At 38.9% G+C, this 15319-nt stretch overlaps 1 protein-coding gene and 1 long non-coding RNA gene across 3 annotated transcripts in view; both read right to left on the bottom strand.

Annotated features, from left to right (window-relative positions):
- MACROD2 (mono-ADP ribosylhydrolase 2) overlaps positions 1-15319 on the bottom strand; it is an 857698-nt gene that overhangs the window by 492905 nt on the left and 349474 nt on the right. The window lies entirely within an intron of this gene.
- On the bottom strand, positions 4714-7044 carry LOC118164884. The gene is made up of 2 exons (XR_004749714.1): positions 6975-7044; positions 4714-6904 (listed from the first exon to the last, which is right to left on the bottom strand). It is a non-coding gene; the product is annotated as an uncharacterized LOC118164884 (long non-coding RNA).

The following is a 15319-nucleotide window of genomic DNA, read 5'->3' as shown; positions in this document are numbered from 1 at the left end:
GTTCTTTTAGCCACAAATACTCTCGTTGAGGCTGAGGGAAACATCACAATAAATAGTGTTCTAGAAGAGAACCATCTTTTCAAAACGGTTACACATCCAGGTCTCTCAAATATCAAGTGGAGTTCTGTTATATGATTAACTTGAAACCGTGGCAAAAGCATGATTAAATAACACTTCAGCCACATTAAACACTGAAGACACTTCTCCTCAAAACCCTCTCAGTAGTTCCAAATGCTCTCAACTGGGCCTTCTAGGAGAACCAAATAAATACAAAAAATATTTTCCAATAAAAACCTGTCTTTGAAATACACAATTTTATGAAGTATAATATTAACTTGTATAAGTTTATCATCTAGCCTTCTATTACTGTTATTATTATTCATAAATAACAATAGGATGTTGAATTTATATTTCTAAATGATTCTTTGTGACTACTTCAGGGTAAAGAATCAGCATTTTGGTCAGAATTTAATATTTCTTTTTGATTAAAGAAACATGCACACCTGTACTACCAAAAACTACAGTTGTAAGCAATAATCTCTACATTTGTTTTACGGTGTTAGCATTCAGCAGTATTATGTTTGAATTCTAAAAGCAGTGGATAAAAATGTGCACAGGGATCTGCAAATAGACTGAGGTTTTCTTTGAAGAAAAAAAAAAAAAAAAAGAAAGGAGTAATTAAATTCCTGTAAGGAAATGACAGTTTTGAAAGTATCTTTGTCAAGTTATTTTGGAAAGTGTCACTTCCAGCTAGCTCACAGTTGAGAGGGGAGGATGAGGGAATGCAAACTCTTCAAGTATTTCAAAAGACAACTTAGACCTTCCACCTCTTTGCTGACTACCTGTGCATCAGAGAACCCGGTATTAGTCCATAATCTAATATCAATACTGGTTTGGCACGTAATTATTAATCCATTTAGGAATAACAAAGCCAAGTTAAAATCTAGCTGCCACTTTGGATGTTGAAGAAAGAGCCTGACACTTCTAAGAGAGAGATAGCAAACCTATTGGCATGTGTCAAGGCTGAGGTATAAATTAGCCACTTTCTTAATGGGTTTTACATGAGTATACTAAAAAAATCTTCCAAGCCAATTTCTCTCCACCTTTCCATCAAATTTTCAGTTTTAGTTATTGTGTTACAGAGAATAACAATTTTCTCATTTAAAAAAGAATTGTAGAAAATCTGTTTTAGGAATTCGGCATTTTACCACGCCATAGGAATATTTGTTCTTTTTTTTTTTTTTTTTTTAATATAAACTATGAGCATGATTTTTTCATTACTTTATTTCTACTACCAGCAAGGTCATGGAAAGATCAAAAACAAAACTGCATTTTCCCTCTATGCTCAGTTAATGTTGTGCTCTTGACAGGGTTACGCGGATGATCAGTTCTGAAACCTGCAATAAATTATTCTGTATGTACTTTGTACGCAGCCAGCATGAAAGGCAGATACACACAAAATAAGCATATCTGTAGGTATCTTCCTGGGTCAGTTTTCAACACTGAAAAAAAAAAATAATATATATATATATTTTTACCTGAACAAGTCATTTTTTTTCTTCTTCTCTTTTTAATTCATAGTGAATCATGGAATATTTCTTCCTCTCGGAGCACCTCACCCAAATGACTTCCTATACTTTTGCCAGTGAGGATTTTCCCCAGCTCTAAAAATCCCTCCCTTCAGACAAGACTACAGCACCAAGTCACACGAGTTATTTGATCAAGCGCAGTTATAAAACTTATTTGATCAGCCACAAATGTTAAAGTAAATACATCCCTGTGCTTTGCTGGGGAAAATTTATGTGTCAGAGGCAACAGCAAAATGGTGGATTCCAGGTGTGCTGTAGCCTCCTGTAAAAATAACTAAAGCCTTAACCAAAATCCCAGTGCAACATACAGACTCTCCAGTTTGATGTACGGGTCCACAACTGAAGTACCCTAGTGAGAAAAATAATTCCCTACAACTGCCCATGGACGTTTCAGATGAACAAGAGGTTTCAATTTCAAGTATTTGTCTGTCACTCTGGGGAACAAAAATAAAAATAAATATATATCTTCGCTGCAAACTATTTTATTACTTAACTGAATTAATTTTCTCATTCTCTGTACTTTCTCAAAAAAGAAAAACAACCCTACCAAGCAGCTGCAGATCTGCAGGCACAATCCACTCTCTCAGAACTACTAGATTTGGCAAAGAAGCATAATGCAGTCCAAACAAACAAAATTGCTAATACAACTCTAGAGACAATCAAATACTATCTAATATCCTAACGAGGTTTTCAAAATCTTCCGGGGCCTACCTAAACCAAAAGTCCTTTGAGATTATGATCAATGGGGGATTTTTTTCCCTTACCTGAAGGATTCAGATGGTGAAACACATAAGCTCTTTTTCCTAAAGTCTAAGTAAAACTGTAAATAATAACACCGTGAAAACACTGTGGTATTTACAGCTAAAGAAATAACATTGTGAAAGCACTACGGCATTTACAGCACAGCAAAACTACAGGCAGGAATCATGGACATAAACATGAAAATTAACACGACAGGACAAAAAAAAAAAAGTGTATGTTCAACCATTCTTTGGCTGAAACGGATCTTACTCTTTTCTAAGGGTGATACTCACGCACAAGTCGATCCGCAGCCTGAGGAATTTGTATGTCAAACCCAAACTAAAAAATAAATAAAAATCTGTGAAACTGCTGCACATTTCAGCTTGAAAACTCAGGTTCTGAACTGAAAACAGTATTTGTGCATTCAGATGTTTTTTCAGCCCACTTTGGTATTTTTTAGACTATTTTTTGGCTGTTCATTTGAACAATGTACAAGAACAGCGTGTCTATCTACATATACGTACCGGAAAGGGCAAAGTATTAAAATATCCTCAATTTTTAGTAAGCCTGCAGTAACTACAGTAAATAAAATCTTATTACTCATGAAATATAAGGTCAACAGCTCTGGTCTTAAACAATTGCTCTCCATTTTCAGTCTAGTTTAATAAAACAGAACATGTCAGTTCCTAAAATATAAATGACCATCAAGGGACTATGTCCACAGAAAATATGCATGGTTTCACATATTGCAGATTTGGGTTTTAAATATCACTTCATCTGTCAATAAGAATTAAAAAAATAATAACCAGTGGAGTGCATCTACCTGACAGATCCTCTGCTAGCTGTCACAACTGGATATAATATGTTAGATGGAAGTGGGTCAATCATCTTTGGTGTCAAAACCCAAGCTCTGCTCAGTTGGCCTCTGCTTTACACAACTTCACAGAATCATTTAGGTTGGAAAAGCCCTCTAAGATCATCTAGTCCAACCTTTAACCTAGTACTGACAAGTCCACCACTAAACCATGCTACTGAGTTCACAGTTCTACATTTCTTGAAGACCTCCAGGGATGGTTACTCAACCACTTCCCTGGGCAGACTATTCTAATGCTGCACAACCCTCCAGTAAAAATAAAAATAAATCTCAATATCCAACCTAAGCTTGTTGCATGTGGTTTAAACCAAGCCAGCTGAGTTCACCTTGATTCTGCTTCAGAAAATTCTGAATACACTGATGAACGAGCACCTACACAGGGACAATTACTGAAGCACCGTTCCCATAGATATGTATCTTTACACCTTTGACGTTCAAGCAATTTGCCTAAGCACCCTTCATCTCTGCCGGTAGCAGTTACTGCAGCTGTTTTCCTTGCAGTGAGTCTCTCCATCCAACCTAACCTCTGAGAGGCCAACTATTTCAGTGTTTGCTAAACAGTTTTGCAAAAATCTCTTGATATTATGCTTTTGGAAATTAATGTTAATTTATACAATTACTGCTACTCAAAGTCAATTCCTCACTAACAAGATGTCTCCTAGTAACCAAAACAGTTTATTCAGCTGACCCAAAGTTCATGGAAGTTCCATCTTTCAATAACCTACCCCCAGCAGACAGCCAAACAGTCCATAATGGATTTCCTGCCACCAAAACTTCCGTGTACAACTCTTGTGTTCAAAACAGTCACGACATGAAGGCTTCAACTGATGCTGCCAGAAGGCGAAGTGCATGCAAGGGGCCTGTCGCTAACAGCTCCTGGCTATGTTACTGCATCATCAGAAGTCTTTAACCGTCTTGGGTGGGACTTCATGGAAGTCCCACATTTATCGAGGCTTTTGGATAACCAGTTCATGCTAACATGGTCTTCATCTTCCAAGATCTCTGCATTCTCCTCTTTTGTTGGTAGTACGTCAGAAAACTGGAAATGCATTATGAACGTGTGTTTAAGTTCCCCTCCTCCCAAACAGCATTAGTTGAAAAGGCTAGGGTGATACTTACAATGCCCATATGGTCTCTGTTGTGATTATCCGGCTCCCTAGAACAAATAAAGCCCAGACAATTTCCTCCTGCCTAGCCACTGGTTTTTGGTGGAAATTCTACCACATTTGGAAACCACTAGTCAGCTTGGAGGAGGGGTGGAAGATGGACAGTTAAGTTCCCTTTGGTTTGGGAAATCAAGAGAAGGGCAGATGAGAGGCACCTACATTGACACCCTGAAAAAAGCACACAGATGCTGCCATCACGGGCACTGCCTGGCGGATCCCAGAAACACCGGGCAAAGGTTCACAGAGCTCCGGGCTCTGAGACAGTAGCAGAACACCAAGAGGGTTCAGGGACTAACAACAGAAATTTCTAAGACAACTCTTTTTTTTTTTTCTTTTTTTTTTCTTTTTTTTCCCTGCTATCTGAAGGACTCTATCTTTTGTCAATAGCTGTCGTGATTAAGGATGCTTTGTTGCTTTGTAAAGTTTGAGGTTATGGATCATAGTGAGCACAACCAAGCACTTAATCTGCCCATCCCCACTATTCATCATGGTCCTTCGGAAGGGAACTCTATTCCCTCTTTTATATGACATGTCAATCCATTTCCCGTTATTTCATAGGTTTGTTGGAAGGAAAAAAATAAATAAACACAAACACGAAAACCAACAACCTACTCACAAAGCATCCTACCTATAGTATGCAAATATTTTTTTTGTTGGTTTTCTTGTGATTTTCTTTTTTCCCATTTAATTTAACAAAGAGGGGAATTGTGAATTTTTAAACCAATAGAAAGATTTTTCATTAGAATCTTCCTAAAGTTGGTGCATTGATGGCTTGTTGCCTGTGATTTGGCATCTATGCCTTGGGGTTGGACTCCAAGTTTACAGTTAAGTAGCTCCATGTTCCATTGCACATGCATGCATCTGTGGAAAAAGAGCATTTGTGTATGTGAAGAGATATTAATAACAGATAACAGATTAGTAACAGATTAAGTTCCATACTAAAAGGCAAAAGACTGAGTAAATATTTGAAAACATGTTGAATCACAAGTAAAACTATTAAAAGGGCATTTTGACAGTATTCTAATATATTCCTCAAAACATTAAAGTATGAATCTCAGCTGTAAAAAAAATACAAAATCCAAGTCTCTTCATATTGTACGTATTTGTCAATGGCAACTTCAGCCTTTGCCAGCGGGCACAGAATCAGTTTAGTTTCTCAGCTGAGAACACAAAGATCTTTAACAGTCTTCTAGCTGTATTTGAATGATATGGATGCAGTCCTTATAGTAAACAGCAAATCTGTATAATGACATGATCAAATATATTGGTAGCCATTACCTCCAGACAGAAGATGCTGAAGAACTGTTCTATTTTTTTTCCTTCTCATCACATTATGCTGTGACGCAGGCTTAATATTTTTTTCACTGTTTCAATCTCAGCATGGCATTGAGAAAGTTTTTGCAAGAAGCTATCAATCCTCTGCATGTTGCATGCAGCACTGTGCAGGTGTGTTTACACGTGGCACAAAGAGACGTTAGAATGAGTAGAAAAACAGGATCTTTGTGGAGATCTCATATCCCCGTGTAAAAGTAATTAAAAAAAAAAAAAAAAAAAAAAAAACTTGGGAGTGTTATGGAAAAAGAAAAACCAAAAACTATATTCATACTGCAGCAAATCAATATACGACATTCCACATGCTTCCCAACAGCTTCATTGCAATTAGCTTGGTTTGTACAGTAGTATTTTAGTAACCAGTTCACATCCCGACTACTCCTTCATACATTATTCACTGGAAATGGCTCCATTCTGCTCTCCTTTAAGTCAGTATCAACACTCAGCAACTATTTTGGATTGAGATTGAGCATAAAGAAAACATCTGTACTGTAATATAAATTTATATATTTGTCCTTCTCACCACACTATTTTACACGCAAAAAATGTGTTAGCTGGAGGCATTTCCTAAATTCCCGTGTACAACAGGAAGAACTCAATTTTCAGAGCATAGCTGACCACAGCAAGTGCGATCTGCAGCCCCAGATCCTACTAATCCCCAGCCTAGGGCTGTGTTTCAAACTGAGTGAAATGCACACTGATTTGGATTTATGAAATGACAGAACCTTCATCTTTCTACTAGATTTCAGATAGTGTTTTTTTTTTTTTTTTTTTTCCTCCTCCCCTTGACCTGAATTGTTTTAAAACTTTTGTACCTACATGCTCCAGGGAAACCAAAGATTCACATCTTCCCTAGCAAAGCTTAGAGGGCATTTTTGGATCAATATCTCAATGCATTAGACTGCTCTCCAGTGCCAGCCTTTCTTCAGCATGCTTCCTTTCAATATTCTTCTTCCCTTTTTTTCTTTCCCCACCATATATATAAATTTATTTTTTTATTATTATTTTTAACCGAACTGACACTCTTAGTCCGTGCTTGTCCCTGCTCTGCCTTGCCTTCAATCTTTATTTTCTGCACTGGTTGCAGACATATCAGAATCTGGTAGTTTTGAAGAGAAATTCTCTCTTCATACTTTTCTGAATGCAGATGTGGGATTATCTGTATCTTTCCATCTTCTGTCCGCCACCTCCACCTGTACACACTACTAATGCAGTAGTGAACATCTTAATTTTATTAGCAAACATCTTAACTTTTATTAGCGAACATCTTACCTACTATTGCAGTAGTGAAAATCTTAACTTTTTTACTCTTCCTTCCCCACATAAAAATGCATCTTCTGTATGTCTGCCACAGCTGTAGGAAGCTTTTCAGAAGCAAAGGGTTGGGATGAAGAGAAGGAGAGTATTTGAACGCTCCCAAACGCCCACCTAAGCATGAGCTGATGCTGAATACAACTTCTTCACTTACAGAATGACAGCCTCATCAAATGTCAACCATGCAACACTGGGTAAGGATTGAACCTTGGTTTAGAAAGGGTGATTTCCAACAGAACCAAACATTTTGGAAAGTTTTGCACATGCAGTATACGTAAACACAAGTGAAGGGAGTATTCTGGGGGAAGAGAAGTGATCCTGAAATGGAGAACTGCACACCTTTCCCAGGCTCTGCCAAGGGCTTCCAACTCAACAGATCAAGTAATTTACTCCAAATTAGACCACAGCACTTACCACTTAAACATACAGCTAAAAAAAAACACAGCTATCTTCTTTAATGATATTATTTTTTAAAAATATCAAATACCAAACACCGAGTTACATATACTTAGACGTACTCAGTCTTTTCTTACCTCGTGCCAATGGAGGTTAAATGAAGTCAATAGAAGTATCCCAAACTTGCAGTAGTTTCAGGAAACTGTTTTGATTTTAGAAGGTCTTTTGTTGTTTTGCTTTGGGGTGTTTTTTTTTTTTTTGGGGTGGGGGTCTTCCGATCAATATGCCGTTTGGGGGGGGGAGGGAAGGGAGGTCAACGTTTCCAATAGATAAAGTAGCTTTCTCTGAAAGCAATATGTCACTAGGACAAATTAACGTAACTTACTGAATTTAGCTGAGTGCTTTTGTCACCTCAAGTTTTCTTCCACCACTTGTTGTAGGACCTTCTCTCCATGAGTAACTCCAATAGTTCTGAGCATCAGGATCTCCCACCCACCACCCACCTGATGCTTGTTAGTTCCCTAACAGGACTCCAGTAGGACTGATGTTAGGACTGATGTTTTCTTTTCTTGGGTTGGTTATAAGCAAAGAAATAAGGGAGCCATCTGTTTGTGTATGTTTGATGATAATCTTCCAAATGTAAGCCTCTACGGGTCTATCTCTAGGAAGATAAATTAATTTTATTTTAATTAAAAATGTAATTTCCTACAAAATTGATGAAATGGATCCCACATCCTATCATGCCCTTCCAGATACAATTTCCTTCTCACCAGTAGCAGCCCGATCTTCCAGTGCTGTCATAAGCCTAGACGCAAGTCCTCTTGAAAATTTCATCTCAGTGAGTCCGGGAAGAAACTAACTAGGAGGATTTATTTTGCTTAATAAAGTTTATTCTTAGTATGAATTTACTATCCATTATCTACCCATTCAGTACACTCCAGAATTCCCCTAAGTTCAGGATCCAATTCATGACCATATTTTCAGTCTTTCTTTCTACTTTAGTCTAGCTACTGCCTTCATTTAACAGATCTCTGGCCCATGAAAATCTGGCCCATAAAAATAAGGCAGTTCAGATCCTTTTTGGTGTCACAGTCACAATGTGACAACAACTCTCTTCTTCCCACAACTAACAGGTTAGAGTAGGATTGCATAGCCTGCAAAAGACTCAGGCCTTGGGTCTTGGAGTATTATACTGGGAACAGCTGTGGGCCCTGTCTGACTTTCCTTAGCCTTTACACCTGGAAGCAAAGAAATGCTCTCAGTAGGACCGGTAATATAAATCAAATTGGTCCTTTTTCTAAGCATTTAACTTTTTGAAATTTTGCCTTCATCAAACGATGTGAGTGTAATTTTGTATGTACTTTTACTTGAAAATTAAGGAAACAGAAAACCAATTAGAAACTTTAAGCAATGGAAAACAGAAGAACCATTTCTGCTCTATTACTGACAAAGGGTACTGGGTTTTTATCATTACCAGAAAAATGACTTTTGTTTTTCTTTACTGATTGAAAGTTTATTTAAAATAAACCATATTACAAAACCGCTGCTGAAAGGTGAATGTTAATAACCTGGCCATAATACTGTCCATTCAAACCTAAATTGAAACTTTCAAAGTTGCTGTATTTATATACTTTTTTTTTCTTTTTCCTTTTTTTCCATGGAGAATAAAAAGCCACTCAGCATAGACCTGCATTAAAGTTCTGAATGTCTAATAAGAATTTAGGCTTTGAATATGTAGAGCGCCTCTCAATTTATCAGACTCCATGGTGATCATCTATTGTGTTTCCCCTGGCTTTAAGAAGAGCTAGGAAAACTTCCTGGCTCTGACTCTCAGTAATAGTATCATCTCTTTCCTCCAGGTTCCTCAGTGAGTTAATTTTTAATTGTTAAATTGCTGAGATAACCTCAGAAAAAGTGATTTTTCTCTTTATTACAACTAGTGGTGCTAGTATTCTGGCATCTCTTCCCTCTTTACATTGTATTGCATCTGGCCTGTGATATGGAAAAAGATCCCATTAGGAGCTGACCTAATCCAATCATGCCAAGAGCCCACAGGCTTAGCAGAGAGGTTGGCCCATATCATCCATCCATCAACAGTCCTGCGTAATTGTCAAGTAGCACTGGGCATTGATAGATCCACTGACTCGCAAAGTAGCTAGGGTATAAAACAGTTGGTGATCAATAATAACTGCAATTATTTCTCTTTTGTTTTTTTAATATTTAGATTTCTTTTCTCTTTTGCCACGTCTGCCGTCTGTGACCCAAGAAAACTTCACAGCAGCGCTGCCTTGTAAGGCCCTGCGAGGAGCACGGCAGCAGTGCTGCGGGTCTTCCACAGCAGAGCAGAGCTTGCGTGGTGCTCCGGCACCCAGCGCTGTGCTGCCATCGAGCCCCCGGCCTTCCAGGGGGGCTGAGGCCAGGAGGCAGATCCCCCCGTCTCTGGACTGGGGTCGGGTTCTGGATGCCTGGCTTGGGGAATGGGCAGAGCGAGCAGGTCGGCTTGCAAAAGAGAAGGGGAAAAGCAAGACAGGATGAGAGCCCGGCAAGTGCAAAAAGCACTTCGAGTACCGAGTATTTGAGGGCAGGCAGGCATTTTTATGCAACAAGAGAACAGTTTGTGCTCTTACATTATCTTTCTGATGAAAAACAGCTAGCTCCTGTAGGCATAAAGAAATTAAAGCACCGATTCAGTAGTATCAGAGCAGTGAGATGAAGGGTGTGTGTGTACACATCCCATCCTCTCTCCAGAAGACACTTAAACATAAAGTAATTCCCCCCCCAGCACTTCTTGCTGCAATAGTCATGACCCAGTATGACCCAACTAGCAAGCTTAGAAATGCCTTTAAAGGCAGAGAATAGTTGAGTTAGGGACCAGCTGTGCAAACTGGAGATACACAAGGCCATAAAATAGCTGTGCTGTAAAGCACCTGGAGGTCCTGGCAGAAAGCAAGCTAAATGAGTCAGCAGAGCACCCTTGGGCAGTGGAGACAAACCACGTCCCAGACTGCAGCAGGACAAGGGATGGGATTAGTGCACTCTGTTCAGCACTTGCCAGGGCATGCCTGGGACATTGTGTCCAGTTTTGGTCCCCCATTTCAAGGTGGACGCTGAAAAATAGGATGGGACCCAGGGAAGGGTCCACCAGAATGCTTAGAGAATTGAAAAGCTTGGCTGAAGAAAGGATGAAGGAACTGGGCTTGTTCAGCCTAAAGAAGAAAAGGCTCAGAATCTACTCACCATCTTGCAACACCTAAAAAAAAAAAATAAAAAAAAAATAATAAAAAAAAAATTGTTCTGGTGAAGGAAGATGTACTCTGCTCACCAGGATGTATTTTTATATAACAGGTGGTAACCACAAATTGCTTCAGGGAAAGTAAATCTGGATATTAGAACAACAAATTCTTCACAGCGAGAGCAACTAAGCATTGGAAGAGGCTGCTCAGAGAAATGGTGGAACCCTCTTATTGGAAAAAAAAAATCAAGAATCAGTTTGGTTGTGTTCCAGATAACCTTGTCTAAGGCTTGAAATCCAAAGCTTTCAACAGAATGGCAGACCAGATCATCTCCAGCAGTCCAGAAGTCCCTAAATTTTCAGTGGTTATAATTCAAAAGATAATTCAAAAATGAAAACAAAAGGAGGGGTAGGCAGTATTTTTTTCTAAATGGAGATACTTCCACTTTCCTTCACTCAACTCACTTAGCTACAATCTTTTTAAAATAAATACACATCCCTCCTGAAAAATCCACTACAAGAAGAGGGCAGCAAAAGCCGTAAGTGCAACTCGCCACAGAAATTAAACTAAACTGTTGGGTGGTAAAACTATGGAGCTTGTCGGAGCTACAATTATTCTTATTACAGTTAAGGTCCAGCTCACTATCAATTGCAAAGAACTTAAGCAATCATCAATAGCACAAATCATTGTTTTAATATGAATACTGAATTTAAGCTACAGTACAGAAATTGGATGATTACGTATGGCTTCCCTGGGAGCAAAATCAGAGGACGGAGCTCTCTGGCATGCAGCAAGCCTTGGCCTGATTGCTGAGCAGCAATCCACAGCCAGATAAAGCGACAACTGGTTGTCTGACACAGAAGGTCTAAGAAATGGCTAATAACAGGCTTTTGATGAATTGCCTAATCCAAATCAACACACGTGAAGGGAAAAAAAAAAATATCAAGAGATTTAATAACAAAGATGAGACTCCAGCACCATCTTAATAAGAGGAGGTGTTAAATTATCTCTACAAATTTAGGGCGGGGAGGAAGTCTTGCATAGGGACTTGGAAGAAACAAGAAGTTGAGGCATGTGAGGTCGTTACCTGATCACAATGATCCAGCCCCGTTCCAGAAAGCACTAGCAAGACCGCATTAGGACATAAATATTAATACAGATTAACGTATCCTTAATTCAGTGCTTTTCCGGGTAGTTTTAATTCTTCCATGGCTTTTAAATACCTGAGTTCAGTTGTACAATCTGAAGACCTGCATGTATTATTTAAACACTGTCTTGGAAAGCTCAGCTTGCTGTTTCCTTACTCAGTAAGGAAAAGAAATTCAACCAGCAGAGTAATGCTCAACTGGAATCAAAACTGGGCAGAGACTGCAGCTCACCAACTGCTCTGAACTTAAAAGCTCATAAAATGTCACTCCTGTTTCTCCTTAAAATAAAAGGAGCACAACAAGCATCTCTTTCTCTGAAGTCTCTCTGATGGGGAAAAAAAAGGAAAAGCAAAAGATAGCTCTTCACAGGTGTCTAGCAGGGGAGGAACGATGCACCCCATGTGGAATTTGAGATAGCTTGTTGGGTCTCCCATTGAGAGACAACAGAGAAAAACGACAATAAAAAGCACACACTGAGGGGGAAGCAAGACTTGGGAGAAATGATTTTTAAATGAAACGCAGGACAAGAGGGAACAGGAGGAAGGTTTGGCAATTAAAAAGAAGGGAAAAGAAAAAAAAAAAAACGAATTAGGAGAAAACCAATAAATGACAGACAGGAAGGAGAATGCAATTTGTTTGCTCAAGTTTTTACGTTGCCATGCCTCCCTTGCAGAAGCCAGGGAAGGAAAGAAGAGCAAAGCACACTTCTGGGAGCAGCGCGATGGGGGAATGCTGTGGCTGGCTGATGTAGGCTTTGGGAGGAACTGCACAGCGGCACTCTATTTCCCCCAGTTTGATCTCTGAAAAACAGCACTAAAGTAAATATATGCTCCTGTGGAAGTTCACTGATGTCCCTGGAGCTCATTCATTTTCTAACCTTTTACCAGCTGCTGGCCTGAAATGGTAGGAGTTCACTTTAAGCCAGACTGGATTTCAAAGCAAAGGTCCCAGAGGTGACAAACTGCTCATTAATTCACTGTAATGCTTTAGTGCTGGAGGAACTGTTTTAAACGCACAATCTGAAACTATTTAGAGCCACCAAATAATTATATCACGAGAAGCCACCACATACTTCAGATTTACTGATGTTAAAATCTAGCTATGTAATCTGCTGATAGAACTAATGAAGAAAAAGGAGGAGACTGGCATTTTATTAAGAAATGCTAATCAACCTGTTTTTGAAGTGTCCCTCATTTGCATTATAAACATTATTATGAAAATTCAGCATTATGCTTCTCTGTGCAGCATTGTGCTGCTCTACTGAACATCAAAAATATTCACTTCCTCAGAGCAGGGAAAAGAAGGGAATGAAAAATCATGATCAAAGATAACTTCAATTACTTGTTAATTTCACCTTAATTCCACTCTTGGGATAATAAGCCTTCCTCATAAGTTTCCTTCCCTGTAACAAATTCTGATATATGCTTATAGGCCCCTAAATCTATTCCCACAAGAAGTAAATGAATAAATATGCATCAGTGTAATTTACATAGCCTTCACCACAAGCATGGTAGGACTTCATAAACTCACTACTGTTTACTGTGTGAAAAACTCATTAAACTGCCCTTTGAATGAAACTTATTTTTTAATTTATTAGAAGCATTCTCGTTGGTCTCCTGTTCAACAACTTCAAGCACAGAGGCACTCTTCTCCAGTAAAAGTAAAATAAAAAAGTAGAAAAAGCAGAACGATATACTTTTGATTGCAAATTAAAACCACGTACTCATTCCCAGATAAAGAAAACTTCTGCTGTTGTACAGAGTTGGTAAGAAGAAAACAGATTTTTAAGTTAGCTTATCAAGTATTTATCTCCAATGTATTTTCGAGTATACATTCTTTCCTTCTCACAGAGCTCTGAAATGTTAATTGCAAAGATTCAGGGAAACAAGACCAGAGTTGGTGACCAACTCTATTAACAGGCAAAAAATTACGAAATGATTCAGTCTGAAAAAGCAAGCAACTCATTGGTAGATCTCAGTTACTTATTGAGCTCCACCAACCGCACGTGAAATGTGTTTCTTGAAAACATTTTGCTTTTGAGGAACTGGTGAGCTCTGAAGGCAAAACTTTATGTTGGAAAATTTTTCATCAAGTCTGCCTGAAAACCACAGTGTATATAATGTGATTTCCAGAATTTTCAGTGAGAACAAGTTCAAACTGTAAGAAATATTTTAAAGATACCTGAGCATCAACATAATGTGTCTTCGCTGGATATGACTCTGCAACTTAAAAAAGGTTGATCATATGGAATAACAAAACAGCTAAAACCCAGCAAACACACACAGCTGCTTCATAAAACACAAATCTTTTGAAAGGAAAGGTGAGCCCATCTCAACTTCTGAAAAGAAAGATACCCATTAATCTTCCTTTTGTGAGCATGCTCTTGTTTACAAAGTAGCACTGGAGGACCAAAGGTTGCCGTGGTCTTTACAAAAATTGAAGTTGCCAAATGTTTCCTATCAAAATGGGGAGGGGAAAAAAAGAAAAAAAGAAAAAAAAAAAAACTTTTTACAGACATTAGATAAGGAGAACAAGCTCTCTCAGGAAACAAGGTGGATGAATCGAAATCATAAAATACAAGTCTTCTGGAGACACATTAGCGTGTAAGCTCACGCAGTGACTCATTTGAAAACAGACACGTTCTAACTTCCCTGTGTCACAAGCAACAGCTTCTCCTTTATTTGCTGTGCTACAGACTTGCTTGGGTTTGAAGGAAAAGAGGGAAATAGCAGGTAAATACCTTTTGTGTGTGTGTGTTTGTGTGCACATACATGTTGCAATACAATAAAACAAACACAAAACTGGAAAGTACAAGATGTAGCATCCACCAAGAAAAAGACACACGGAATAAAGGCAAGCACTACACAGCCTGACAGTGAGGGACCAAATTCCATTTTATAAGTAGTTTCCTCAGATCCAGATTGGGATCGGGGCAATAAACACTCGGCAAAAGACCTCTTGCCCTGAAGGCCGGAGGCAAAGCTTGGCTCACACCTACATTGCCTGGGGCTAACAATCTCCAAAGGTGGCTACTGGACGAGGCCATGCAATTGTTTGTCCACTGGATTCTAAGTGGTGACCAACTGCCTGAGACGCATCTCCTGCATACCTGTATTTCCTGAGTTCAAGTTACACAGCATAATACAAGGACTAAGTTGCAGCCCAGAAGACTGGTCATTTCACATTGAGAAACTATAGGCAAAGCTTTCTGAAATGGTCTTAATGGACTGCGTAACGTAGGAGTCCAACCTGATGCAGGTCTTGCCCATACTACCTTTTTGGAGCAGTTTTTGAAGCAAATTAGCTCTCCAGCCAGTCCCAGACTTGGTCTTTAAGAGAGAGAGTCGGAGCCATCCAAACCAGAGCTTGGGGAAACGCTCAAAGTTGCTTCATCACCCCCTATTTAGCAGCAAAGATGCACCCAGTGAGATTATGCTTTTGCTTCCACGTGCCTACTGTTAGTTGCATATTTTCATTCTTTCTTTGGAAATGAGGTTAATCTTGCAGATAGGAAAAGAAATGTGCA

The sequence above is a fragment of the Oxyura jamaicensis genome, chromosome 3, assembly GCF_011077185.1.
Source record: "Oxyura jamaicensis isolate SHBP4307 breed ruddy duck chromosome 3, BPBGC_Ojam_1.0, whole genome shotgun sequence".
NCBI classification, from domain to species: Eukaryota; Metazoa; Chordata; class Aves; order Anseriformes; family Anatidae; genus Oxyura; species Oxyura jamaicensis.
Note: the sequence above shows the minus strand (reverse complement) of the source record. Positions and strands in the feature narration are given on the sequence as shown.